Genomic DNA, 6,839 nt, shown 5'->3' with positions numbered 1-6,839 from the left:
ATACATGTGAGAAATTACTGCTGTTGAATTTGGAAGTAATGAAATATATAGTGGTGTAAATGAAAATTAAAGAGGTGAAACTAAAGTAATAAAAATGGAAATGAGTGATAATTCTGTGCAAATAACAACAAAGACTTCTGAATATTCACATAGAGGGAGGTAAGAAGTCTATCCTAATGTGTTACAGTGACTACCAATTCTGTATACTCTAAGCATACCAGAGGTGGCATTGCTTTAAATTTCTGAGTGCATATTAGACATTCAAAAGGTGCCCTGGGAACAGTTTACCCACAGATCCACTGCTCAGAAAGCTTCGAACTAAACATCCTCCATGAGCTGAAAAGGAAGCATGACAAATTAGTACAAATAACATCGCCATTATTAAATAGATTTCAATAGCAAGTAGTTTAACAATTTTACATATTTATTAAAAGATACATATGAAAAATATATAGTGTTTCTTATATATATATTTAAGAATAAGATATAGAAAAGAATGTATGCAATGTATATTCTTTTACTGTTTCTATGTGACTTACATTTGTGAAGGCCTTGAGAAACCAGAGAATTAGAGCGTAAAAATTCATGTATAACAAAGAATTTACTAGGGCTTTCTTTAACAATGTCTGGAAAAACATCAATGATGTTTTAGGAGAAGACTAATCTACATCTGAGGAAAAAGATACCCGGAAGAATGGTTCACAGAAGAACAGGTTAGTTGTGAAAATACACACTCCATCAAGTTTTAATGTCACCACATGAAAGAAAACCAGAACCTCTCATGGGAAAACACCTAAATTCATGTTGAGGGATCACACAATTTAGCCACATGGATGGTGACTGCAGTTGACCACAGCTAATAGCATAAGCGGAGCCAGCTCTTGATGTATATCAGGTTCTAACAAACCCCACTGAGTTGTGCTCAACTATGCAGAACGGATCCCTGATATCCCCTACGGTGCTGTTAAGTTATATCTTTCAGTAACATGAGCAAACACTCTAAGACTGTTAGCACAAAGGCACAGCTAGATGTTTTGGATCTTTTGCCTGGATGTTACAAGCAAAGAAAATCAGTTAGGTGGCAGAAAGGGGTTATGAAGAGTATGGCAGGACTCAGGGAAAATAATTCCGTAAAGAAAGTTTTCTGCCTTTTTATCTTACTAACATTCTGTCCCAAGTTATCACACAGTATGTGAGATTGATTTGGTCATGAGATACTATATGGCTTGTTACACTATGCCAAGTGAATGAAGATACAACTCCAAGGAAGTTGTTCTACTGCAAATATCTACCTTTTGTCAACAGTAAAAATAATTTATACCATTGATAAACACGGATTGTTTGATTGCACTCTCATTTCATCTGGTTGTGTACATTAAAAACAGTGCTCAGGAAATGATCAGAAAATGTTGGATTTTTTCCTATCAACCTTGCCATTTTTTATAAACATTTTGTAATGTACTTAATTTAAATTTCTGTTCATCCTCAGTATTTATCAAGTAAACTGTTAAACTGTAACTGATTATATTCATAATTTGGTGAGAAGTGGATGAAATAAAGACACATTAGGTATCCATACCTTTCTAGTCTTCTTTGCATTTGGTAACATTTTTTTTTATATAGAAACTTTTACATATGCCTATCAGCTTCGCACTACAGAATAAAACTTCTTGTATAAAAGTCATCTCATCTAGCTTTCAGTTTTCATTACTAAACTTGCTGTGACGTGAGATGAGTGACTCATCTCACTGCCTCCTAGACCCATTTGAGATTGCTCTTGTCCTCCATGAAATATTAAGTTAAAAATTTCTCTAATAAATAAGAAGTCAATTTTAGGTAATAGTATTATTCATATTAAAATGAAAATATTTTCTTTTTCATATCAGTATTTTGAAACTTCTCTCTTGCCAAAACATGTTCTCAAAATGTATTTATAGAGAACTGGTTTTCCAGATCACTAGATAAAGAAAGTTTCTTTTCCCCAAATTACCAGACATTGTTGGTGAGAAAAATGTAGAGTGTTGTTTTGTGTTGATAGGAAGGAAATAAAAAATATTAAGAACATTTAAAACAAACAGTATAGATGAGAGTAACATCTGTGGTACCAGCAAGGAAAGAATGAATTGTGTAATTTTAGTACAACATGAAGCATTGGTCCATATTGATTAAAAAACTAGGCTCTGGAAATCTCTAAGGACTGACACAAATTAAACATTAACTGTTCCAAATTTTATTTTGTTGTCACGTAAAATCTCAGCTGCTAGTTCCCTGCACCTTATGTATATTCTTTCCTTATTCTAATTAGTAAGAACATAAAATGCTCAGACAAATATGACAGATTCTGGCTTTAGATCCCAAATATCAATTTGGACAGTTTCAATACCTGGAAAAGGTATAGAAATAGTACTGCTAGAATTTTTATTACCTCATAGAGAAATTTTCACACTCACAGTGCTGGAGTTGTGTCTGACCTTCAATACATGATGATTACAGAACAGAGGTCACCCATAATGATGGAACAGATAACAGAAGTTAAATGCAATACAGAAGTATCCTTTACTTAAGACTGACTCTAACAGGAATATAAGATATGCTAACACTTTCTCTGGAATCATATTCAACTTGGGGAATTGACTAAAAAGGGAGCTGAAATTAGGAATTTTTCCCTTTTGACAGAACCACTGTTTCTTCAATTATATGTAGTATGTCTATTAAGATCATATTTATAATACCATAAGGACACAGTGAAATGTGTTTGAATTACTGTAGAATTAAAATACAGGTTTGTCTTTGTCAGTTACCAATATGGGCACTGTAAATTTCATTGCAAGGTGCACCCCTGTGCTGGCATAGGGATAGAAGCATACCCTAGTCTGTCTTCTTACTCTCACTTGACCTCTTTCAATAGGCCACTTAGATCTCAGTTTGATTTATCCCTTTATTTTCTTTTAAATCTCCCTTCTTGTTTTTTTCTATATCTCAACTTTCTTTTTACTTATAGTTAGAACTGTACTCTGCTGTTCATTAAGCATCTGCCGCTAGCACCAGTCAGTGATTTACTATAATAGTAGGCACAGAATAAACACCTACTACAATAGATGTGAACATTGAGTCAAATGTGACATCTGGAAATACACATTTTCCTGATTGTTTACTTTGTAATGATGCCTCTATAACTGCTCAAATTGAAATATTTTCTCTAAAGAGAGAGAAATCAAAATGTCAAAACTTTTCAAAAACTTTTTAATTTTTATGTAGCTGAAACCAGCTTGCCATATACTCTGTGTGTATGTGTGTGTTTGGTCTGTTTAGCGGGGTTTTGATGAGGGGGAGAGGAGGCTGCTGGCTTGTGTCTGGCAGGGTTTTGGTAGGAGGGGATGGAGCTGCTGGCACAGGCCCTCTAAGAAGCTTCACAAAAAGCTTCTCTGGCTCCAAGCTGGACCCTCCTCTGGCCAAGGCTGAGCCAATCAGTGCCTCTGTAATAAACATATTTAATAGGGAAAGCCTGTTTGGCAACAGCCTTTGTTTTGGGAGCTCTTTTGTTTTGGAGAGGGGTAGGGCAGAGAGAGAGAGAGACAACCATATAGTCACCAGGTTAGTGAGGAAGGGGTCAGGTTGGAGAGGCACTCCAGAGCAGCCATTCCCTTTGGCCCATATAGCGAGAGGGCAGGCTGAGTCCTTGCAGTCCTCAGAGATCACTGGAGAGGCTGCTTGCAGCCCATGGAGAGGGCCTCGTTGGAGCAGGTGACAGACCCTGAGAGAGGCCGTGACTCTGAGAGAGATCCATGATGGGGCAGTTCGCTGGTGGGAGAACTGCTGCCTGTGGCAGACCCCTGTGCTAGCTGGAGAAGTTCAAGGAGGACTGTCTCCTGTAGCAGGGATGCCACATTGCCACAGGGGAGGAATGAAAGGAGTGTGTCCCTTGAAGAGGAAAAAGCAGCAGAAATAACATGGATTGAAATGGGACTGGCCGCAACCCCCATCTTTTACCCCCTCAACCCTGCACCACGTCAGAGGGAGGGGGGAAGATATATTTAAGATTCTGTTGGACTTTTTCTCACTGTCCTGCTCTTATTGGTGATTTGACAGTGATTCTGTTGTTTGAATTAAATTTATTTTTTTCCTCAAGTTGAGTCCCTCTTTTGCCCGTGATCATAATTGGTGAGTGAGCCCTCCCTGTCTGTAGTTTTGACCCTTAAGCCTTTTGTGGTATTCTCTCCTGTAGGAGTTATAAAGTGACTGCATGGTCCTTGGTTGTCAGCTGAGTTTAAAGCATGACGATATGGATACAGAAATATATGATATAAATTATTAGCCCAAATCAAGCCACTCCATCTAATGTTGTTATATATTATATATTAACTAAAAGCTAAATATTCCCTTGTTTCAGATATGAAGGGATAAGCATTGTAAATATACTCCCCCATGTTATATAAATAACTCAAATAAAAGATACTTATATTCATACTTCCTCTATAACAGCTAAAGACAAGTTAGTTTTATCATGTTATAATTTTAAATAAACCGGAGCCCATAAAAATTATGTAAATATGTGACCATACGAAGTCTGATTCTCAAAAGCTCATTTACTCTGATGGTGGTATAGTGCACACTGGAATTATAGCATTGAAAAGAACTGCAATATTCCAAAATTTTCTGCCCTAATTTGTGCAGGCCAAGTAATTTCCAGTTATTTTCTGTTATTTTATTGCCATGGGAATGAAAAGAATGTAGAAGCATTTATTTTCACTGTCTCTTTAATCCACCTCTAAATATTTGTGACTCAAAATTTTCAGCTACTTCTTTCAGAAACTTTTTTTGTGTTTTCATTTCTCTCCCCTATTCTTGTCCTGATAACAGTTATTTCATATTGGATTCATGTATTACATTAATCATTGCATAGGTGGTTACATAACATTTTTGTTATTCATCTCTGGCTGAAGCTCAGCTTTTCTAGAAAATGCACTTAGTGTTTGAGTTTGGTTTATACTAATGCATCAAAATGCTTTTCTAATCATTCTGTTTCAGTCTCTGAAACAAAGTTCTTAAAAATTATTTCTCTTACAATCTTCAGTTTAGCTATTCAGACAAATAAAAAAGACTACCAATGTAAGAAATTAGAAGTATTAGAACAACAAGTAACTATTATAACAGGAAAAAAAGATGCAAAAAGTTAGGCACTGATATAAAATACCTTTGGGAATAAAGTGAGAAGTAGGTTCTGTTGCAATGCAAATAGTAAATTAATAATGAAAATGCAAATGATAAGTACTAGAGAAAGGGGAAAAGTCAACAACAGTCAGTAATTATTAATTCAAATACCTCAGTTGGAATGCCTAATCTGATTTATAATACTGTTTTCAAAGACATTGAGGACCAGCAACTCCATTTAAATTGTAGGTGTTCAGTAACATGGAAGGTCAAGATTATTTTCCTCCATACAGTCTCATTTAAATATTTAATGTAAACACAGAACTTCTAAAACTTTGATCTAAACAAAACAAGTTTCTGCCATGCCTTTCTGATTAAGTTAGGAATTTTTAAAAGAGCCTTGAAAAGTTCAGGGGACTGTCTTGATAGAATCTCCGATAAAAAGTTTCATATTCTTACAGACCGTATTTTAAAAGTTACATTTTGTTTTACTGTCTATTACTTATGTGAAAAAGGTAGGTTTCAGGATGTCACACACTGAAGGAAACATGTGGATGAAAGTAAGTGATGTGTTTTTGTGGAATCTTGTCTGTGTGAATCTTTTTTGATAATAGAACATTCTACATTCAACAGAAAATTAATCCCTAAGGCAGGGAAGGAATTAAGGTTACAGATTAAATAAAGAACCAGTAATACTCCTTTACCACATAGGATGTTACCAAAACTGTCATATCGCTGGTAATCAGAAGGCAGATGATATATGTCATGGAGGGGACAATTTGTTGAAAATCAGTGAACAAACAACAGAATTCACAAATTTTCCATGCAATAATGGGTGGTACTGGACTGGCCAGGCTTAGACATCTCAGGATGACCTCCTAAGGTCATCAGGATGACTTTAAGAGGCCTCAGTAGCAGATATATTTCCATTTTGATGGATTAACCAGTAGCCTGCCTTCAAGCACAATTCTTCTGCCAAGCCAGTGAGGTAATTCCAGCATAAAAACCAAAGTATTGTACTAAACAGCTAGAAATCTTATTTTGGCTGGTTTAGTCATAGTCCCAGTCAATGTTCTAAAGTAATTTGGATAATGTATCAGTGATATTGCTCTAACTATTAAATTTTAAGAGCAAATAGCAAAGCATTTTAGAAAATTATATATACATATGTATGTGTGTATCTAATTAGATTCAGTTAACACATTACATTATGCTATCGGGAAGTCACATCTTAAAGACTGATAACAGAGAACTTGAAAGGGAAACTGCTGGTTGACATTTCAGAAATATAAAAACAAATAATCAGTGGTCAATTGCCTTTTTATCTTTGACAAACATGGTTTTGAAGGTAAGAAAGGGAATAAGGTGGACCGTGTTAGTATATGTGTAAAAAGAACACGAATGCAAGAAGGAGACAACTCCCTGCCTCAACATCATGCCCCACCCAACAAAGAACTTGGGATGCCGAGGACTCACTGTAACCCCCAAAGCTGCTTCCTAATAAACATTGTCACATTGACCATAGGACATTGAAGGCAATGGAAGTAAAAGTGTAAAACCAAAGTTTCCGAGTATTGCTTTTAAACGTATTATTGTTGGGAATGAGATATGACAGCTGGATAATTTGTCCTGTAAGTGTTAGCATCATTTTAATTGGATTAGTAATTATTATAAGACTGTAAGGACAT

This window comes from Buceros rhinoceros, unplaced genomic scaffold, assembly GCF_000710305.1.
Source record: "Buceros rhinoceros silvestris isolate BGI_N320 unplaced genomic scaffold, ASM71030v1 scaffold1447, whole genome shotgun sequence".
In the NCBI taxonomy this organism is placed as follows: domain Eukaryota; kingdom Metazoa; phylum Chordata; class Aves; order Bucerotiformes; family Bucerotidae; genus Buceros; species Buceros rhinoceros.
Note: the sequence above shows the minus strand (reverse complement) of the source record.